At 48.2% G+C, this 23,677-nt stretch overlaps 1 protein-coding gene across 2 annotated transcripts in view; it reads left to right on the top strand.

The window, feature by feature from the left end:
* The window catches only part of LOC119431392 (peroxidase), a 122,575-nt gene that overhangs the window by 62,747 nt on the left and 36,151 nt on the right, over nt 1-23,677 (top strand). The window contains exon 1 of one of the 2 annotated variants that reach the window (XM_037698882.2): nt 10,141-10,322. The exons of the other annotated variant lie outside the window; for it this stretch is intronic. The gene's annotated coding sequence lies outside the window, so the exon portion shown is untranslated. Of the gene's footprint in view, nt 1-10,140; nt 10,323-23,677 lie in introns of those variants that run through there. 2 annotated transcript variants of the gene reach the window in all.

Raw genomic sequence — 23,677 nt, 5'->3', positions numbered from 1 at the left:
AGTGGGCATGGATTAATCGCCGCGGCAGATCGCGCCGCCCGTGGCACAAGGAACAAACAAATAACGCAAAAAATGAAGTACGGCGATGTGTCGCAAGCGAATCCGGATCGCTAAGAAGAGAGTGCGCGCCTTACGCTGTATCGATGGGTATGCGGGCGAGGACGGAAGCGACCGTAAACGGCACCCTTGCGACGCTTCGGAGGCAGTCTGTTTTTAGTATGCGTAGGATAAATCGCCGAGCGAGAGACAAGAGATGTGTACTCTCGAAACCGCGCGAGGCGCGCGACTCCGAATAGCAAGGGGGATGCGATGGACGAGGAAGCGACGGACAACGCGAGGCGTACGGCTTGCACGTGGCTGGAATGCGCTTTGTTGCTCGCTAGAGGCTACAGCTGGCATTCCTTGTGCGGCCGCAGAGAGATACGGTTCGTGAAGAGGTGGCCGTTCAGCCTGCGGCGTGGCCGGTGGTTTGTGCGGTATAAATGGGAGGCTGGCTATACCCGGCGGTCGGATTTCACGTACATAGCGCTTCGTGGCATCTGAGCCAGCCATTTTGGTGTGTATCGACTCGTTTTTGGAGATAAGGCTAATAGCGGTGCTTTGATAAGGATAGAAGGAGGGCGGTCCCATCCTGCTGCCGGCGGTTGCCGTATAACGGTCTCGCTCGAGGTGGCCAGCGTAGCTGAAAAAGGGAAGCCATAAGCCGCCTGGCACTCTACCGACTGAGCTACCCGTCAACGGCCTGTCAATCTGTCAATCTTTTATTTCTTGGAAATTTAACGCGTTAGTGCTATTTCCCCTAATTCTTATTCTTCCCGTTCATCACCATGCCATTCATCACATCATGCCCCTGTGTTGCGGAGCCAACCTTTCGCCGTTTTGTTGCTTATATGTCATTGGCCGTTAGAAGTGACTATCGCAAAAGGATTCGCTGTCAATAGTAGGCGCAATATATTTTAACAAAAATTTAAGCTAAAAGACGTGCGTTGCCAACGTAGTTGTTTTAATAGTGATGCTTAAATATTAGAAGATCAGTAATAATGCAGGCAGCATTGAAACAAAACACGCGCGTATGCCCACGAATAACTACGGAGGTTGTCCAGATTAACAATAAGAACATCTGAATACAGCAGAGCTTCTGCTGCAGACAGTGCGTAGCGTTCGACGTTAACTTTGGCGTTCCTTTTTCATTACTGCGTTGGATCTGAAAAAAAGTTTATGCAATCTTAATAGGAGAAGCCTGCCTTGCAATTTTCAATTCTTCTAGTGACATTAAAAGGCACACTTCAAAAGATATACTATTTGTCACAGCAATGAATACTCCGATTTCCTGAGCACACTTGGGAAATATCCTTACATAAATCGTATAGCTACGTTGCTCAACAATAACGGTTTTCAAAGGTGCAGGGAAATGACTGAGTTGTAGAAGTTGTTCACATCTTAGATGTTCATACGGCAAGTCTGTGGTTTTCATAATGCAACCTGTTGATTATATGTGCCATTGTCATTAGAATTTGAAAGTTAAGCTAAGATAAGTGCGCGTGTATTTTCAAGAATGTTTTTTTGTTGAAATCAATTTCTCTTAAACACCACGGCCGCTCGATCAAAAAACAAAACGCAGAGTGGCCATGGTGGCACTTCGTTCTAACGTCTTATAGATAAACTCCATCTCCTTCCAAATACACGCTACTGCCATTCAGCAAGCAAAAGTTTGCACAGTCGTGTGTTCACCAACATTTTTGCCTTGTGTCACGCGCTGACCAAGTGATCAGCAGTCATTGAACAAGGACTGCCTCAGGCTGCAGCCAACGTCCTGACAATTTGACTTGTCTACGTCAGGGCAACGGCTGTGCGGCCAGTTTTATTTTTTTAAGTGAAATTCTGAGGATTTACTTGCCAAAACAACGATATGATTATGAGGCACGCTGTAGTGGGGGACTCCGGAATAACTTTTACCACTCGCGGTTCCTTAACGTGCACGTATATCTAAGTACACCAGCATTTACTGCATTCCGCCTCCATCGAAATGCGACCGCCGCGGAAGCTATCGAACCAGCAACCTGAACTCAGGAGTGCAACGCCGTCGCCACTGAGCTTCTGCGGGGATTAACTGTGCGGCCAAGTAAAGCAGATGGCTGTCCTGACGAAGACAAAGGTCCATTGTCGAAGCGCTCCAGCCGAGACATCCTTTGTTCGGCCACTGGGGACATACTTATAGGCGCCTACGCTGATGTGATCGTGCGGTCTGCGGTGCCGGATGCCAAAGTCAAGGTGCATTCCTCAGCTCCAGGTGACATGTCTAGGCCACTGAGAAATTCACTTTTCCAAGGGGCACGCGTGCTTTATCGAACTTCAAGTCTCCGACTGTAAACGCGATAGGACGTCCTACGCATGCGCCGTAACGTAATTTGTTAAGCGAATTGGGACTGTGTTCATGAATATACGAACCAATCACGTTGGACGAAGTCGTTCGGAATGCATTAGTGGCACATCTGTTAGTACAAGAAAACGCGAATATGATTTTTCATTACGTCACACTTTGAATAGCACGCGTGCCGAAGATCCGCCGCTGCTTCTGCGCATGTCTGAATGACAAGGCTGTAAATATTTGTGTGCCGTCCAGAATAAATACTGCGATAAAAACAAGCTCTACGGTTTTCCGGGCCGAAAGCACGATCTGATTTATGAGGCACGCCGTAGAGGGGGACTTCCAGATTCTTTTTTTACCACCTGGGGCTCTTAAACGTGCACCTAAATCTAAGTACACCAGTAGCTTTTTGCATTTATTTCGCCCGCACCGAAATACGGCCGCCACGACCGGTATCGAACCCCCGACCTCGAGCTCAGCAGCACAACGCTATATTGACTAAGCTTCTGCGGCGGGTAGAGAATAAACACCAGTTGTAAGTGATCGCTGACCCTGTCGTCTTTCTTGTTTTCGTACTATTTCGTGGTCGTCTTATCGTATTCATGAGCATTCGTCGCATTTCATGGGTCTTCCAGATGCCGTGTGCGGTGATTGACCATGTCTATTACTTGGCCGTGTTTTTTAACGATGTTGTATTACGATGTCATTGGCCAAACAAACACACAAACACAACACACACACAAAAACTAGAGCATGGATGCGCACAGACATGCGTACACATAACATCCCGGTGTCTACGGAGCTGAGTCGAAACGTACGCTTTGTATACCGCCGTAAAATAAAAATAAAAATCAGGAATGCCCACCTCGCTCGTCTGCTCGATCATATTCGCTTCTCACGACGTGCTCGCAACAGCCCCAGGCTGACTCCGCTATACGGCCGATGCGCGTCAGTCTATTCTCGAAGAGCATTATGTCGGTCGACACTTAGGCGCGACCTCTGACAACCGCCCATTCGCCGAAAACGGCACTATTCAACGCAGTCTTAGGGCTTTCTTTTTCTTGTTCTTTTTTTTTTCAGAACGCGGACGGTCCGACATATTGATGGCATCAATAACAGCAATCGCGACGTATAGACGCTCGAACTCCTGAAGCCCTTCTTTGTCTGGCGCGTGTATGCCTCTATATTATGCACTGTCGAGGAAGACATCCCTTCTCCGTCGGCCACCGCCGAGTACCCCTCCCCCCGTTCTTTATATGGTCTCACGACAGCCAGTGTAAGCCGACCGAATCAGGGCGCGTCTTCTTTCTTGGCGAGGACGGAAAGAGAAAGAGCGATGAACCGTGCGCAGGCGTTTGTTGGGGTGCGATCCAGAGGCCTACTCGCGGCCTGTTGTCTGCCCTCTAGCCGCAACAAACTAAGCCTTGGTTAATTTAAATCTGTGCAGTGCAGTACTACGGAAAGAAGGTATAAACTCGCCGTTGTTACGTGACAAAAGAAAGCATATCTGCGCCCTCCATTCTCCCCGCGATGTCGAGTCTGAACTAATTTGAAGATGATGACTTGACTTCAGGTTTGAGTGGAATGGAATGATACGCTTCAACGAGCATTACTCTTGCGAGGCATAATAAAATGCGTTACTGAAAGAAGGACCTTAAATGGCATCCGGAGGTGCTATACAGGAAGGTTCGAGTTTGTCAAGGTTCGGGGGTGACGCCCTTAGATGTATGAGCTAATGTTGTCAAGATATAAAGTTCAACCATGCGCACGCCTCCAGTTTCATCGACTTTTCTAGATTCACTCTTAGGTAATCATCGCTAGGGCGTTACCTCATGCGCGGCCGAAAATGGCGGATTCACGTGGTCGAACCATTGGTACCTGCTTTGATTTGTTTATCGTTCCACCCAGTGCATAAGCGATGCAAGCAAGTTATAGAGAAAATGTTTTCTGGTGTATTTTAATTACTCATTTCATGGTAGTTTATAAGCATTTCAAAATGTCCAAGATGTGCACTGATTGTTCTTTAAAATAATGTGCAGTTTATTATATTTTGCATTGTAACACGAGGGAACGGCGGATCGACAGATAATGTCCGAAAGAGGAGACACTATACCAGAAAGGCGTCGCACAAGCACACGTGGTTCGGTGTGCCTTGAAACCGAGTGTTCCGCAAACCGAATAAGATTTACTGTAAACGCGATAAACAAGGTTAAGCGCTATATATACCATCGTGAGAATGGTCACGCTATACGACGATGAAACTGGATGACGAGGAGAGACAATCGCGAAGTACAAAATATCGCTCTCTCGTGCGTTTCGATCCTTGTCCGCTGTCGTCGGGCAGCACCAACACTGCCACGACAGACACTATCCGCTCTGGCCGACTGCCAGATTTCTTACGATCTGTCGATCTTACAATCTGTTTCATGCGATGGATCCTTTTAGGAGAAACATTAAACTACGCCCTGCGCTAAGCCCCGATGGGAAGATGGGCGGGATGCCGATCTTCATGCGCTTGAGAGCTATCCGACGTGAAAATAACACTATTGAGAGGTGGCTTATTCCTTTTCGTCATGTCAACTTCTGCTCGTGCAACTAATCAACGCGCGTTAAAGGTAACGCCGAATGTCATAGACCAAGAATACGGTCCCAGGCAGGAGCGATACGCGTATATTTAACGTGAATATACACATGTTGACCCTGCAAGAACCTAGCCACTCCGAAACTTGAGCACGATAACAGAAAAAATATATGCATGAATGACATCTTATGCACACTGTATATATTTTGACATTCGCATTATATGAACACTGTGTACACTATGAGTGCACACTTTCAATGCATGTTATGAATGTAACGAACATACACGTGGGGCTACTTATGATCCGATAACATACAAAATCGTCTTCTTTCATTGCTTGAGATCGCGCAATGGGTCAGATGCTTCAGGAGTAGTGTCGGCAGGTGATGTTTTAAACCGCACAGCCACAGAAATAATTGTTTGAGACTTATGAGCTGTCTTTCATACTGAAACATCCCGTACAAGATTGACATGCAATTTGCTTGTTGAATATGCTCCAGAGCAACAGCATCTAGCTTTGTGAAATTTACTGACCGTCCACCAATACGCCACACACCAGTACCTCTGGATCCACATGGAGTATGTTGGATCAGTGACGTGTTTATTCATGCTGTTTATTCAGGTAGTTTATTTATGACTAATTTGGGGCAGGGCTGTTTATAGTCTTACTTAACAAGCCGTAATTCTAAATAGCATGGCGAATTTGGTATAGCGTCTGATAAGACGACGAAGAGAACCACGCATAGTTGATGCGTACCAGCTGATAGACAGTTTAAGTTCGGCATTTGACCTGTGTATCTCGCACTGTCCCGTCTAAATTAGCACCGTAATATCATGATCCGTCATACTTGTAACCAACTAGTCCATCTTGCTTGATGGACTAGTTGGTTACACCGACACAATCACGGATGATTGTGTCGGTCTTGCCCTCTGACACAAGACCCGCGCACTTCGTGATATGCCGCAACTGGTGGCAGCGGTGGGATACTTCCAGCTTACACCATGCTGCCCACACACACACCTTAGCGCGGCAGAGCGTTAGGCGACGAAGTTTGTCCGACTCCTTCTTTTTTGGCAGCCTGAGGGCGCCAGTGAGGGCGCCACGTGTTCGCCCTCACTCGGCCGGCGGCCGAATGGTGATAGAGTTTCGCGCAGTCATCGTGTTCCACCCTGTCCGGCCACCACCGCCGCCGACGGGGAGGAGGGGGATTTCTGGGCCGGCCGGTGAGGTACAGGCGACAGGTGTGCGAGGGGGGCTGAAACGTGACCCCGTCGCGACCTCGGAGGAGACGGCGTCGCCGGCGACGGCTGCGCCACGCGGAAGGAAGCGCGCCGCCGCGGCTATTTCCAGCGCTTCCTCCTACCGCTTCCGCTCGGCCGAGAACGCGCGGCTGGGCGCTGGTGCGCAGTGGCCTTTGCGAGGGGTTGACCCGATGGGGGCCGCCGCCGTCATGCCGTTATGAGCTTTGCTTTGTACGCTTCTTGTTTTTTTTTTGTTTTCACTTTCACGCCCGCGAAGGGCTGCACAGTTGACCTACGCCGGACAGAGGCTCGCTCGCCTCTTCCTTGATCGTGGCCGTCATCAAACGCACTCTGAGACGCACTATACGAGTGGTCCGACGAATCAGTTATAGTGTAGGCATAGCACCTCGTTTCGACTGGAGGTATGCTGTGCGAGCCCGGTAGAACGCTCAGAACGAGCAATCAGAACACAAAGGCTGCGTTGGGAAACTCGTTTATGCGGCAGTAAAATGCTCGTTCCATATTTGGCCTCACTTTCGAAGAGTACTCGTAGACTGCACTATGCTGTACGTCTTGCTCTGTCTTGTGGCCAATTAGAGTGAACATGTTCCATCGCCGGGTACGATGACCCTCGACAGTGAAGTTACACGTGTAAGAAGCAGCTATACTTGCAAAGTGACCTGTCAGTACTTCCTTTGTCTTGCAACAACCGAAAGCGGTGCAGCAGTCGACGCTGCAGATAAATGCATACGAAGAGGCTCGAAGGCTGGCGCTTTAGCCGACGGGTGGCAAGCGGCCCAGAAGCTGCGCGCCCGGCGTAAGCACGGAGTTCATAACCGAGGGTATTGTTGATATGGTATAACAGGTACGAGTTCTTCGTGATTGAGCTCAGAGTTCGTGACCCGAAAGATGAGATGTTACCTCTGGTTGAACCGCTGTCTGATGATTCGTTGCTGCGTCAAAGCTCATCATTACGTGATGGACAGCGAACGACTCGTGGCTACCGTCTAGCGCAGAAGAGTTCAATTGAATCATGTGGCCAAAGCGGACGCATGTAGTTGCTGGTCAGCTGTCGCTCACGAAAGATGGATGCTGTCAGCTCGCTTGTACAGACTCACCGCTGGAGCGGACACGGGAGCAGCTGCGTATCTCTCATCACGAGCTATATAGCTTTGACTGACGATGACGACTGGATTACTTTGCAGTGCTTGACGGCTGCGATGCCATTTCACTCACCGAGTTCCTTCGTTGTGTGCGCTGGCTTCCTGATTGATCGCGATGACTGAATGACATTTCATCGAGGCTTTCTTTGCTGTAGCTTGATGACTTGGCCAGCTGATATGGTCTCTAAGAGAGATAGATACAAAAGTTGGGGCACGGCAGACGTCGTGGGCGAGTGGGCTGGTGAATGGGTGGGATAAGTGGAAAGTGTCGGAGAGGAAAAGCGAGAGCGAATGACCGAGTCACGCCGCGCAGGGAGCCGTTGCGCTGGACAGTTCCGCGGTGAAAATGAAGCAGTAATTACGCGAGATAAAAATGGCAGCAAGCGCTTAGGCTGTTTCTACATTAAAGAATAAACAGCAATAAATTACCAAGGAAAGTGAGTTGACGATGTGGTCTGCACTAGATACTATCGTTAATAGCTGCATGGAGCCAATTTGGGCTTGACGTTTAGATCTATACGATTCTCTTTACTGCCGCTTCTCTGATAGGCTTCTCTGATAGGAAGTAAGAAGTATAAAGTGCCAGAGACGTCGCGCCATGGTGTGGGAGGCACACCGGGAACGCGCAACCACCCCACTCAACCTCCTCAAATATCTGTGCTTACGGATACCTGGCATGAAACGACGATCGACAACACCCGTCTGCCCCGCCCCCATCACCTGCTCAAAAGTGTTCCCTCCCCAAAAACATTCCTGGCTACGCCACTGCAAAGATCACAACAGCAGGAGGTGGAAGAGTGATGGCGATAAAGACGCTCACGATCTGATTATTGTTATGAATTAACTACATGAAATATTAAACGGCTGTACGCGCTTGTGGTACCTTCGACGACACGCATTGTCGGGCTAGTTAGTTCGTGTTGTCGGTAAACAAAGGAACGAAACATTCTACAACATCGGTAGAAGCTTCACTTAGCACAAGACATTTTTTTTCTTTGTGTTCGTTGTGGAAGTGCTGGCATCTTCATCGATGCCAGCTACTCCTGTTCTCTCGTCGATGCCGAAGTTAGGACTTATATGTATTTCGCACTTTATTTGACTATATTTGTCAGAGGTGTGAGAATAGCGATGTTTGAGACCCAATAAAATACGAATAGAATAGTTCCAGAAGCGAATCGAACAGAATATTGAGCACAGCTCATATAGTTTTCGAATAATGAACAGCTGCTTTCACTGTTACCTTTAAACACCCTAGTAAAACATATCATATGACACATCTGATAATATCGTATGATCATATGAAGACACATATGAGTCGCATATGTTCTCATATGATCATACGAGATTGCTGGATATGTGACATGTGTCACATACCTTCTAATATGCTCAAACGAGGATATATGTCATATGTGTTCTCATATGATCATACGAGATCGTACAATACCATACGAGATTATAGGAGATCATGTGTCATATGTGTCATAGGAGATTTTTTATAGGGAATGTTCACATCATAGTATTAATAACTTTAGCAAGTTTCTGTAATCACATTGCAAGTTATGAAGCCTTGCTTATTGAAAGTCCCTATTCGGGGAGTGCGTATGATTGCGGTTTAGCCGGTCAGGTCTGGCTCCCTTAGCCGCGAGCCTGCTGCACTACGTAGCTTCTCGTGTTTTATGCTTACTACGACCACGGATATGAAATTTATGATACTGCTGCTCAAATTCTGCGTGTGACTGAGCACAGTTGACGATTCTGAAATATTTTAGAACTATTCCAAAAATACTCGCATTTGCAGTGGATATATTATTTGATTCGAAGACGTCGGTCTTCGAATACGATATTTGATTTGTTATTTGAAAGTTTCGAAAATTCGCGCAGCCTTACTCTTTATTCCAATGTCGAAATCATCCGTGCTTCTGGAGAACGCCGAAATACGTCTTACGGACTCCGTATTGCACGAAGCTTACACGCTTTCACAGTTGTTTTGTTCTCGTGCAACAAGCAGCTATCATCCCGTTTCATCTTGGTCTACCAAAGGCCAATTCGCGACGCCAAGACCGCAATCGATTCCTCCTCGTGGCTGGCACCACCTCGTAGCGCCGACACTGCGCTGTTTGTTATCGTTGCCCCGAGAGACTGCGCCTAATCACTCCGCCACCCGTAAGGCTAAGAGTCTCGGCGTGATTCATTAGTTCGCACTGACTCACGCACTACATTGGAACATACGCTCGCGGGCAGGAGACGACTCTTCAAGCCGCCGTCGCATATCGGCGAGAGAGAACGAATCGAAGCCGCGAAAGAGAAGAAACAAAAACGCAACGATCGCTACGTCACAAGGTTGTTTTGGCGCCCGCAACACCATATGTATACGCATACTATATACCTTCCGAGGCGAGGGGGGGGGGGGGGGGGGGGCACGACCCCTTCTGGTGTCATGCGCGCGTCACGTTTTCCCGACGGCAATTATCGGTCCAGACGCTCTCTCTCGAGCGGATCGCAGAGGTGAGCAATGCGGTGCCTGCCCAACCACATCGCCGACTCCGGGAAGGAGTCCCTCGCGTTGGCCAACATTGACGCAACCGACGAGATTCCGCAGGTCTTTCTCTCGCGTGCGTACGCACGCGAGCAATATACGGACATCCCTGTCGCACCGAGCTGCTCTGGAGCGACACCGAAGGTATATATGGAGGCGAACCGTAGCGCGCGCGGCTCATTGTCTATGTAAGACACCCACCGATCGAGGAAGTCCATCGCTAGCCCTATATATACGGTTGCGAGCGGGCGCGCGTGAGTTGGAAAAGAAGAGAGAAGATTATTACACGTTGCGGATGATGCGCAAGTCTCGACGACTACGCGGAGCCGCTCACCTCGGCTACTCCGAGACCGCTTAACCTCTCTCCACCGCTTCATTCCTTCTCCGCAAGAGGTCACTGCAGCGAGCGATTGGCCGACGTATACAGTACAGGTCAGTCATGATAGCCCGTTCGCGGCTGACCGCGGGCGTTCGACGCTTTGCGGAAGACCGCGCGAGATTGAAGTGTATGTGGATTATAGATCACGACTGGCGAAGATGTATCCTGCTCTCGCGTTCCCGCGTTCTCGAGACCCCGGTTCTACGGAGCCTCATGCTCGTCACAATGTATATACATGTAGGTGCAACGGTGGATGTACTTAAGCAACTGGGACGTGGCCAAGCGATTAAATGAAGCGGAGCCGTTCTCCACACATATGCATACATATATCTCGTGTCCCCCGCTCTTGTATAGCTAGGCCATGCCGAGCGGCTGTTTAAAGGTGTGTAGGTCAGGCTCATGTGTGGCGGAAGTAGCAAGAGCAAGAAGAGTAGCGGAGGTTGCGAAGGGGAATCCGGATTAACATGCACGCTGAGCTCGGCGTTCCGTAACGTGCATACAAATCTATCTCCGCATGGGCGTTTCCGAAAATTCTCAGCCGTACGTATTCGTTACGCTGCCGCGCCGTTTGGAATAGAAGCCGATGGCCTCCAGATCACTGGAGCAGGCACCTTGTGCGGCTACAGCTTCATTAACGGCGTCGATCCCTCTTCTAGTGGCGGAAGTTTATTCAGTGCCGCGCTGGGCCTTGTCTTGAATTAGGTATACTGCGTGGTTGTGCACACGGGACCCCGATAGTAAGGTCGAGTACGCTTTATTCAGCAGAATTTTGTTGAAGCTGCGTGAGAAGATCGCCTTCGAGGTTCACTGGCTCGTCATCCGGGCAGGGCCACCTGCGTTGTGATGTTAGCACTGGTTGTTTCGTTATCGAAAGATGTCTCACAGCTTGTAAACAAGAGTTCGAAAATTGAGGCCGCTGTGCCTGGGAAGGAAACGACGCGTTTATTCCACCGCACTCACTTTGTCATTGTATGACAGATAATTTCACCCATTGCACTTCTCAAATTTGTTGACTTGGCTTGTAGCTCTCTTTTGCGAGCGCCAATATACACACTCGTCACCCTCGCCGTCACCTACAGCCACAGTTCTATCGTGTAGACGACTTTCAATTATTATTCAGTGTGCGCAGCCGCAGTAAACGTAAAGAGACAGGACGTAGCACGAATTGGGACAACGGATAAGATAAGGCTAAACCTACGCAATTTTGTGCATTGTTGACATTTTGTAAAGGCACGGAATAGCCTAGGCGACGGTTTACAGCCCTGGAGCCTTATTACTAGGTACACCCTAACACGATGCTGAGATTTATACTGATCCGAAGAATGAATTTTCGGCACGCGTTGATCGGCTAAACCAGCGCTGAAGGATGCGGCGAACGGACCGATACGCCTGTCATTAATGTTACTTTCTCGTGGCATGTTTCATAATGTTGTCGAATGCGTCGAAAGGGCGCCTGCCAATTTAGTGATTCGTCGTGGTGAACGTTGCATCAAGCGGAAGTGAGTGTTCCTTCGAAAGTAATCAATCGAGAATGCAGCGTGCGCTGGCCACCATTTCCACCCTTCAGTGACCAATATTCCCGTATACTTAGCAGCTACTGAACGAACTCATTAATAGTATACCTTCCCGAGTCAAGTAGCATACAGCCTAACCCTACTTCAAGATCCATATTGAAGAGCGATAAGCTTTACGCAAAGTTTACAGAAACGTTCTTAAAACCATGGAAGCGAGGTTTCAGTTGCGAGTTGTTCGGCGAATAAATTACTAATGCATAATTAGCATTGTTCCGCATCATATGCTAATTAATCTTTACTCAAGAACCTATTATTGGGCTGTTACAGCCAAGCTGCCTATGGCTAGGCCATGGCGTCCACGCGGAAAAACTATGATCATCAGCAATGGCTCGAGCGTCGTCGTCTTCTTCCACAGCTGGTTCCGTTGTCACTCAAGATTCCAGTGTAGAACTTAACTTTTCTTCTGCCGTCGTAATGGGGAGGCTGCGTTTACGGGGGTATAAGCCATTGCTGAAAGGGGTGTGATCCACTCATTGTCTAACGTGACAGACAGATTTAATAGCCGCGGTGACACGCGAATGGTGTGTGCGTACTTATCGGCGCCATGACCACCGATCAGAACAATAAATATCTTCGTACCTTTGTTCAAAATTCTGTGTCACCTCTGGGTCGCGCGCTAAACAGCTTCGCTGGTGATCCACCTTCACAGAGTGGAATGGCTCATGACTATTTTTTTTTTTTTTTTGTACTAATGTGGCTTTACGACGAGAAATGAAACTAAGGGAGCTTTTTTTTTTCTAACTTTGTTTAATGTGTAATGGCGTTTAGGGCTTTCAGACGCTAAACAGCGGTTGGCATAAAAGCCTACGGAAAGATGATACGAGGGCGTGAAGATGGCAGGGAGGTCACATAACGCCTAATGCCCCTAACACGAGGATTAAACTTCCTGCCTCTTCCTTTGAACGCGCTCACTGTCTCCCATCCTGAGCCACTCTCGCCTTCGAAGACGGGTCAGCGAAGAAGACCCTTCTCCGTTACTTCCTCCGGGTCACGCGGAAGTTACTCCTGGTCGCGCGACACCACGACAGAGGACGCGGCAGTGACGACAAAGAAAAAAAAAAAAAGAACGCCGGTGACAATAGCAGCGACGACCCCAGAGTGAACCCGAGAGTGACTGAGAAAGGAGAGAGAGCGAGCGAGAGGCAGGGACAGGCGTGCAGAACTGTGACATAAGACACGGCTGACGGCGCTTGCGTCCTCTTTTCTCGACATTTCTACATTTCTCTTTTCTTTCTTTACTTCCTTCATTTTACCCTGCGTCACGGCAGGCGTTTTTTCAAGGGCTTTACCAGCGAGGCGTTCACCGCACGCTCCACCCAAGCGAGTTCCGTGAGCGCTTCCTTCCGGTGGAAAAAAAAAAAACGTCTGATGGGAAAGAACTACTGCTACACACCACGACGCGCGACGCCTCGAGTCACGTGTCATCGCGTAGAGCTGTCTGACGAGGAGGGTTCGTGCGTGTGGCGCGCACGGAAATGGGTCAGAAACTATTGGGCATGTTTCGCTAGAATGCCGCCGCCTGAGATCCAAGTTTTGTTTATGTGAAGGGGAACTATTCTCCAAGCTTGTTTGTAAATTTGCGCGAGCGTTCAACACCGCATGCGTGACAAGTAGGACGGTGTGGTCGGTGCGCGTTGGCTTGACTACGGCTCGTTAGTCGACGCTTTGAGAATCCCATTTTGGCTGGATCGAGAGAACGTACTAGCCGTAAGTGGTCGTGCGTTCCAGGAGGGGTGCAATCTCACAACAATCCAAAAAGAGAACCGATCGCTTGCTCCTAGCGTGATTGCTAGCTGGTTGCGCTTGCCCTAAAGGTGTCTTCGTCACGGTGGCCTTGTTATTCCTGGCGCGTGGTTATTGTACTGACGTCAGATTTGCTGCTCGTGACGGGACCAACCCGCTGACGGCGGCAGTCAGGGCGGGAAATAATATGACGATATGCTCACATCATATATATCTGCCCAAAACAACGCCACTGATACGACCATGCAAACTGAATAAAACTTAGATCTTCAAAGATGATAAGGTCACTGATAAATAGATGACAGCCAGGTTTGCTACCCTACACTGTGGGAGGGGAAAATACGAAGAAAAGATAAAGACTGGTATACAGCACGGTGTTCAGGTGTACCAGCGCTGCGGACGAACTGGAACATTTATCATTGCCTGACACGGCGGTCACTCAGATCGATTGTCTTCATCGAAAAAACCGCACCAGCGCTCTTGTGGCTTACCTCTGTTGCGGTAACTTGCCCTCAGCGAGAGGTCTTCGATCTAGATGACAAGTGTGGGTGAGGAGCGCAGGTCGTTGGTCTTCAAAGGAAGCGCAGTCACACATAGGAAGCGCTCTATTGTTTCTTCGGGCCACGACCGGCGTTGCACTCAGCGCTGTCGGCCACTCCACTCGAGGATGAGTAACCGGTCGTAAAAGCAACGCCCTCAGGCGCGAGCGACGGAGCACAGTTGCTTCTTATCGCTGAAGACTAGGTAACAGGTTTGGTTGCGTCGATGGGTCGAACGAGTACAAGTGATAAAACGGCAACATCATGCAGGCGGACGCCATCGCAGCAAGGTCACATGACGGGCTTGCTTGCTCCAGTGTCACGTTGCGTCTGTTTTGAACGAAGCAGTTAAAACGTAGTGGGCTCTTCTGTGGGTAGCAGGGCCAGCTTTTTCGGCACAGTCGTTAGCAACGTTTACATGAATGAAACAGTAGCTTGTCGCATCTTTTAGCGCATGGCGGCATTTTACTATGCGAAAGCGTTTATATGCGGCGCCTATAGGAGAGCACACGGCGACAGCTGTCTCTCTATCACTCAACGCGATACGCCAGCGCTTACCTGCACCGCGCGTGACGACATTGCCCCGTCTCAAACCTTCCTCGTCGGTCGCATCAATGCGATTCGCCTTCCTAGCACTTTACAGCCGTTCGCGTCAATGTGACGCGGTAGAAATTTGACGCGACGCGCCGCTTGTCACCATCATGTAAACGCCGCTATTGCCGGAGATACCGCAGTGACTCGGTAATACAGGCACTGAAACACGATGTTTCGACCTTTACCGATAGCTTACTGATGTGCATATCTGACAAGAGTTTCAGGGTGGTCTTGCTGGCAGGACATCACGCATGCCGACAGGAATGATGTGGCCCTCAGCGGTATAGCCCAGTGGCTATACCGTTACGTTGCTGAACTCGAGGTCGTCAGTTTGACCCGGGCCGGGGCGAAATGCAAAAACGCTCTTGTACTGCACAGTACAAGAGCACAGTACAAGAGCGTTTAGCTGCACGGTAAAGAACATCAGTTGGTTAAAAATTAACCCAGAGTCACCCACTACGGCGCCCTTCGTAATCATATAATGGTGTTTGCACTTAAAACCGCGAAAATTGGAATAATTAAGGAATTAGGTATTCACAGATGAACCTACCGTTGGGGAAAGCGTAGCGTTCTGCATTGTCGTTCCATTTTGAAATGAACAACGCCTAAAATTGCTTTTTCGTTCGACGTCATCAACGACAGCAGAGCTATGTGCTAAACTGGGAAGCAGTGATGGTCATTCGCTTGCAAAAATAATGCACACCAATCAATATAGTCTCAGCAGACTTTCTGTTGAAGGCAACACAATGTCAATAGAAACGCAACATAAACTTTATTATGATTTCTGCAAGGGTTGGCGCAAGGGGCGCGCCCAGAAATGGGTATGGTGCTCAGACTCGAACTGAGCGTTGGAACATTTATGCAAATCGAGGCGAATAAATAATGGAGTGACATTATTGTTGCATACGCGTGAAAATCAGTACACAGTGCAGACTATTGTGGTCATGTTGTACCCAGCCTCACCGGCTCATTGGAAAATGACAGGCATGCGACAGGAAATAAAACGATCCAATGAACACGGGAACTTGTGCATTCAAGACATAAAGAACATTTTGAAGAAACTTTCCACGTCATTTATCTTCGGCAACATGTTTCGATGATGAAAGCAGGACAGACTATAATTCTCTCTGCAGTAGACCCATGAGCTTAAAACCCAGACTTACTAATAATTTATCCTGATGGCATGGAAAACTTGTTTCACCTACTTCAGTTATAGGTGCTAGTTTCACCAAGCGCGTCATATAAGTAAAATTATGTGCTCTGTATCCTAATTGTGAGCTAGCGGCACCAGATAAGAGCGTCTCGCATGACTGCTGGCTTGTCTGTTCTACGCTCCGCAGAGGTGAGAATCGCTTATCAAGCTCAGAAAGCTGGTGAATCATTGGCTCCTCTTAGGGACTATTCTTCAGCCGTGGCCTTATCCAAGCATTGCTAGGAGGGCATTCTGTTTTGCAGAATTTTTCTTTCTCTCTTTTTGTCACGTATGACATAGTAACGGTACTGACAGCGTGCAAGTGTTGGTCAACTTTGCTAACTTCACTAACTCTGTTTTCCTACCCAGCGCTTAGGTTTGACATTACGTCGTGCGATATTCGTTTCTTTACTTTTTCACTTTCTTAATCTTTTAGTAGGTTTAGCAAACCTTTTTTTTTTCTCAATATATTCAATCGCATATAAAGCCTTGGCCCAATTTGGAAGTAGAATGGAATGCAGGAGGAAGCAAGTGTCGTGAACTTATCCAACCCGATCCCCGAGTTAACCGTATTCCAGTACAACCCCTACACGGCAGCAGCTGCATGCAGTAGCCAGGAATTCAAATCTGTTTTTAAGTCAACTTGCGAAATAGCGCGTGCCGGCGCGAAGTCCATACCTGATGTACAGCGCCTAGAAGTAGGGGATGTATCTGAGCTTCTTCCAGGCCTCTTTCTCACGTTTGGCAAAGTGCCGGGTGGACGTTCGTAACACCGGAATGCACTTTCGCAAATCTGTGCGAAGCAGCTTGCGCTGTACTGAGTGCATCGAGGCCACCGTGTCGTAATTGTGGCATCCCAGGAAAAAAAATAAAATGAAGGAAGGAAAACGCTTCAAAAACAGTTCATCGATGCGGCCAAACGACATGAAAGGAAAGTTCCATCGGTGCTCGATTTTCAGTGAATGTCACTGAAAGAAAGAAAAAAATAGAAAAACAAATATCTAGGCAACAGGCGACACCGATACCACCACGTCGACGTCACACATACCGGGATCCACAGAATGAAAGTAACATGACCCCGAACATCTTTCGGTGAAAGCCGCTGAAAGAAACAAGGAAAAATACAGTGCACGTAAAAATTAAAAATACATAAAAAAAGAAGGCACGCCTGATATCAGCACGTCGACATATCGGAATCTACGGAATGAAAGGGACATGACCCAGAAAGTGTCTTTGGGCAATCAAAACAAACCTCAAAAGGCACCCGGATCATCGACGGCCGGCCTTCGCGGCTGCTTTCAAAATTCTACTCTCCCACGGTTCCGAGTGGGCGAGGCCTTACATAACTCTGAAGCGTGCTACCGCGTGCCTCCGTCTCCGATAATCCGCTTGAGCATGGAGCAATTCGATCACGCTAGCTTCGTCCGCTAGACGACGCAACAACCCCGTATCATTTAAGCGCTACCACTCAATATCTTTGTACACATTCCGAATAATCTCTTCCGACACAGCCCTCGCATGTTTTTTTCCCGCCGATTGATTGCGACAGTCTAAAAGACGAAGGCGAGCTTTCTCCCAGTTGCTCCAAATTCGGAGCCACAGCGCACTTCTCGGCAGAGTGGCCACAAATCACTCGCCGTACGGGTGCCTTTGCCGCGGTCCGGTCATCACGGTTCCGTCGAGCGGCACGACATCCTCTCGCTTTCACTGGCGCGAGAGAACAAACGATAATCTATGTACTTTCCCTCCCCTTCCGCCTGCACCAAGCAGCAACACCCCCTCCTACTCCTCCCCCTTACCCTTTCCCTCAACGTTCCCTTCCCTCCATTCCCTCTCGGAATCGGTGCTCCCGCGTAGGCAGACCAAGCGTGCGTCCATAATTGACAATTTCTTCCTTATCCGGAGACTGCCTCCACGGCGGCGGCGGCCATTTGCCCGGTTATCTATCTATCTAAGAGGTGCTCCTGTCACGTGCCCGCACAAGCCCGCATCGTCGGATCACGCTGACACGACGCGCTTCAAGCATAGCTTTAACTGTCCTCGTGGCCCGCAGGATCACATCGCAAGGCACGGGAACTGCAAGTGGCCGTGCGCGAGTTGTCTGCTCGTGTTTGTGCTGGCGCAGTGGGTGTGATACGCTGTACCGCCTAGTTCCGTGCAGCAGCTCAATCACCTAGGTTTGACTGACATAATAGGTGGAGTATTTTTCGGCCTTCGTAGTGCGCACGCGTTTTGTTAGACCGCAGAAACGAGCTCCGCTGAGAATAAGAGCTCCATTTTCTTTTCTTTTTTTAATGGTCACAGCACCACTGCATAATGAGTTAATAAAGGATGACGAGGCTGCTGGGGGATCAAACTTTGAAGATTCCAGAAGCTGACAATGGAATCGCCGTGGTCGGTGCTGTTCGTACTGTTTGTAATTGCTCTGCGAGCTGAAAACTGAAAGTGGACACGAGCGATCGTGTCAGCGAAAGAAAAAAAAAAAAAGAGAGAGAGAGAGAGAGAGAACGTTGCAGCTTTGAAACTCCAGCAGTGAACGAACCTGAAAAACCCCTTTTTGATTAAATGTAAGATATTGGCGACTGAGTGCGTGCCGTGAAAGGTAATCAGTATGGCGATAATGCGAGGCCAACTGCTGATTTGGCGATCGTTCTAACGTAATTTTCGGGCTCAATTTCACTTTCTGCTGCCGTTACCGTCGCGCGCTAAGTGTGCGCAGAGGACTCTCGAGATGAGCGTCATTGCGTTTCGCAGTGAAGTGTTAGCGCTCCTCAGACACAAGTGCGCGGGATATTCATTATCTACCGACACGTCGCGCAACAGTTTGACAGGCACGCTCATCAATTTCGTCGCTTGCTCTAAGGATGGTAAGAGCCCCAGGATTATGCGATCAGCTTCTCGAAGCCACAACGTTATCGGGGAACGTTAATAAGGCTTATGATGAACAAGAAGAATATAGAGTATCTTTACTTTCGATTTTTATCTACAGTTTGGCGTGATGGTTAATTGTTGATACTCTCTACATGTCATTGCCTAAGCATACAGTCGAACGCCTTTAAAACGAAGTGCTTGGAGCCTCCGGAATCATTCGTTATACAGGTCACTTCGTTGAAATGGCCGCGCACCTCATATCTCATAATTGAACCGGGACAGAATTATTCCTTCGTTATATGGGTCATTTCGTTGTAGAAGGGGTTCGTTCCAGAGGCTCTCGACTTGTATCAAATAGTTCAATACCAATAAATCATTCCTGAAATGTTTTTTTTTTTCTGACTGAAAAACTACAGCGTGCCAGATTTGATCTTTAGCTTATCTTAAATTTGAGCCTGGCGAAACTTGACAATATCTGACATTGATAACATGTACATTGACCAGAATAACGAACAGACTCACTTACCTAATGTCGGTGTGATAGTTAATTGCACTTTGTCACTAACTGTAATGGCCTACGGATATATCAAACAACTCAATAGCAGGAACTCATTCCTGAAAAATGTCTGGGTCTGAATAAATGGAACGTGCAGACAGTAATCACTGAAATACCACATTCGATCTTTAGATTATATTTAATTTCATTCATGCGTCTCGGTTGTCGCAGTATATTGCAGACCGCACGTGGACGCCTTATATTATTAGGTACGAAAATGAGGATTGCGAATTCTTGCTTTTTCCCGCCTCGAAACTGGTTAGCCAGTCGGCACTGATAGTCGAGCGAGTTGGTTTAGTATAATGAGACGTATTATGCGATGAACGGATGCTGATAGAAAGAATAGGACGAGATACACGTTAACCCCCATTACGTGTTCCGTCACACATTCTTCTTCCCACGTTTATTAAGCGCGTAATATTTCATTTCTAATTCGTCTTACACGAGTTCATTTGTAAGAAGTTAGTTAGTTAGTTAAATTGGATTTATTGGCGCAAAAGCGGCTACGGCTATGCTGCGCCAGACACAGGGTGATAAAATTTCCTTCGTAAATGGAGCATACACTGTAGTAATTAGAGCTTACTTAAAAACCCTGTTTCGTCAAGGAAAGTTATCACGTAAGTCAGAGATACCAGTGCATCATCTCCTAACAGCAACATCGGGTGAAGTGGAGTGCTTGACTTATACAATACTCGGAAGTATTTTTTTCCTAAGCATTTCGAGATGCGGACATGTTATTAAAATGTGTATTACTTATGGCATTTATCACATGTTGGTTGTTCCTCCTCTGTCAAAAGGTAATTATGTGTCATGTGCGTGTGGCCTATCCGAAGTCGACAAAGTATTATTTCGATGAAATGTCCTTGATGATAGCATGTCTTCCACTCTCCAAGGACAGGTTTAATAAGTTGAAGTTTGTTGTTATCTTTCAATTTCCACTCGCGTTGCCAGTTAGAAAGGAGTGCCTTGCGAACTGCTTGGATCCCGTCCCTAGCAGGTATATTAACTTTTGAAGTATTCATATATTTTGGCGTTGCTGCACATTCATCCGCCTTTTCATTTCCTGGGATCCCAGCACGGCTTGGCACCCAGCAGAAACGAATAGTCTGGCCTTCACTTAGATGTGTTAGTGTGTTTAGGATATTGCCAATGATGGGTTCGTATTGTGATTGAATGTTCAAAGCTTTAAGTCCACTTAAAGAGTCTGTATAAATTACTGATTTTTCGTGTTTGGTGCTTATAACCGTTTGTACTGCCATCCATAAGTCATAACACTCAGCAGTGTAAGAAGTCTCCGAGACCATTTGCTTTAGCTTCTCCTACTGCGGAAGAAAAAAAAAAAAAGGGGGAGGCTGTCGCTTCGTCAAGCTATCTGGGTCAGCTTTCTTGCTTTTCCTGCAGCTCCTCTATCTCCAAACAACGAATGGGAACAAACATTTTGATATGATTTGATTTGATTTGATAACGCGTCTAGCGGCGTTTAGCTGGCCCGAGATCTATACCTTTCGGAGCAATGCACCGCGTCACAAGAGGCAGTGCCTACTTGACGCCACAAAAGAGGAAAAGAAGAAGAAGAAGTAGCAGCAAAATAAATCGTTCTCCCGGAGGCGTGGCATGCGGCGAAGCCCCCCTTCCAGGTTTTGTTGTCGTCGTCGTCGTCAACAGTCGGCTCCGGCAGCCGCTGCAGCAGCGCTAAGGAACCGGAGCCGGGGCTGTTTTTCTGCATCGACAGGCGACTCTTATCGCACAGCGCGATTCAAGGACGCCATTCTGGGTCAATCAGCGGGGAGAATCGAAGAGGGTAAGAAAGAAAGAAAGAAAGAAAGAAAGAAAGAAAGAAAGAAAGAAAGACAGCAACGCGCAAGAAAAATCGATTCGATATCCAGTTTCAGACTGTGCGTTCTGCTTTCGCACAGGTTTAGCAGGGAAGAAGAGAGGGAGAGGAGGAAACATCGGAAAAGGGAAACGGGCAGCACACGCGGGGCGGTGTGCATGGTTGTGCCTAAAACTCTCGCTGCACACTTATTCCTCGTCTCCCACGGGCGCAGTAGTAGCGCCGCGGTATATACAACGGCGATCCCAGTAATACGGCGGCGGCGGCGGCACGCCTCGGCTAATTGCCGCACGACGCACTGGAGACACGGCCTGCTATAGATTTCCCTCTCTGTTTCAAGGCGAAACGCGGCGGCGTTCAAATAAAGCGAGAACCCAAATGGACGTTCGCGGGGTGCCGGACGGAGAGAGAGAGAGAGACAGAGAGAGATGGGTGAGGGAATACGGCTAACGCGGGCGAGAAAAAAAAAAGTGAAACTATATGATCTCCTTCGCACCGCCCTCCTCCTCCGCTGCCATCGAACAACGAACGGCCTTCGCTCGCGTCTTCTACGCGGGGAGCCGATGTGCTTGCGCAACGTGTAACACAGCCGGTGGTCAGCCGGTAATAGGCTGAAGTTTATGTACCGCCAGCCTGTCGTGCAATGTTCCCAGGGAGAAGAAGAAAAAAAAAAAAAGAATGCCCGTTGTATCGATTCGAGACGGGGACACGTAATATGCCACGCAGTAAAGACGGCGTTTCGCGGCAGAGTTAATTTCCTCGCGCCAGTAGTACGGAAAGGCTTTTCTTTCTTTCTTTTTTTTCTTTCTTGTTGTTCTTTTCTAATTCCGGCGTTCGACGCAGCGTTGTTAATTTTATTTTATGACGAAGTGACCAGTTCATGGCCACAAAATTCCGTTGTAGCGAGAAAAGTCGCTAAGTGATGGTGACAATTACTTGCTAGAAATTTTGTCTATTTTTAATTTCAATCGTTCGTAGGCGTCCTGCTAATTTTCATTAAACTGTAGCTTTAAATTTTTTACTGCGGTGGTGAATTTCTTGGGTCGGGAGGTGTGAAGAGAAAAATAAACGCCCACAATATGCACCATACACATATATCCATACATGCTCTTCTAAGCTCTCCCATACCATCTCTACCGTCTACCACGTGACCAGTTTGCCATAGTTCATAAGCATACATTTTTTCCCCACTTTGACACTCCTAATGCGATCGCATTAAACAACTACACTAGTATCTCGACAAGTAGCCTGCCCGGCGTTGTCTGCTAAGTATGAACCAAAGTATTGTTGGCGCAAATTCACTACATAGTGTTGATAGAGGTAGTGCCGGAGTGACCGTTAGTTCCTCTCTAGCATCGCGGCAACCGAACCATAAAACTTCTGCTTAAACGTAGCGATATCGATGTGTAAAAACAACAAACACCACCTCTTAAAAGCGTTTTTCGAAAGCTGAGAGGTATGTCACAGTTTCAGGAAGTCTGACGATATAAGGCCTTCCAGCTGTCACAACATTTAACCTGCAGTTCCCCGTTGTTCTATTGATAATTTACATTTCAATCTACACGAGTAACAGTACATATGGTAGCTAGGAAATGAAGGGGCACTTCCTTATATTTCAATGTGTCAAACGAGTATTCGTCTAACTGAATAGTGCTTGAAGTGCCCCTTCGTCAAGGTAATCAAGGTGGTTAGATCCACAGCAGTAAGAGAAACACTGAACGCAGAAGAACAGGTGGAGAGTGTGTAAAAATCACAGCATATCCATGGGGTGAATGATGATGAGTGGGCGAAGCTCCGGAGGGAATCATCGGATCTCCCGCTTAAGGGGACGCTAGCACAAACGCGTTAGAAACGTGCAGTACTCTCTAGTAAGGGGGAGCGGCCACAGCGTCTTACGCAGCCTTTTACACATGCCGGAACGTGCACCGCGTTTGCCGACGCCATCACATGACTGCTGAGAGAGTATACCCCTCGTATTCATAAACGCTCCTCGACTTGAACTTGATTTGCCACCGCCTTGGGCAGCGCGTTCGAAACGCGTTGAAGGTAAGGCGGAGAGGCCACAGCGTCTTACACCAGCTTCTTACACGGGCCGTAACGCGCTAGCACAAACGCGTTAGAAACGCGCTAGAAACGCGGCCTTTCGTTAATGTTGGGTATTTATTGCCATCGTGGTGCGTGTGTCTATGTGCGCTTCGTGGCGTAGTGGTTAGCGCCGCGCGTTCGGAAGCGAGGGGTCCCTGGTTTGATTTCGCGCTACGGACACAACTTTCGGAATTTTTTTTTCATAAAACGCCGGAAGCGTTCTCCGGAAGCCGGAAGCTGGCTTCCGGAACCGGAAGCGGAACCAGAAGCGGAACCGGAAGTGGAAACGGAAGCGGAACCGGAAGTGGAAACGGAAGCGGAAGTCGGCTTCCGGTTATACTATACGTATACATATATATGTATATATATGTATACATACATATACGGACACACAACGCCATCTATTGAGCAATTCATAAA

The sequence above is a fragment of the Dermacentor silvarum genome, chromosome 10, assembly GCF_013339745.2.
Source record: "Dermacentor silvarum isolate Dsil-2018 chromosome 10, BIME_Dsil_1.4, whole genome shotgun sequence".
Classification (NCBI taxonomy): Eukaryota; Metazoa; Arthropoda; class Arachnida; order Ixodida; family Ixodidae; genus Dermacentor; species Dermacentor silvarum.
The sequence above is the reverse complement of the archived record's forward strand: the minus strand, read 5'-3'. Positions and strand labels throughout refer to the sequence as shown.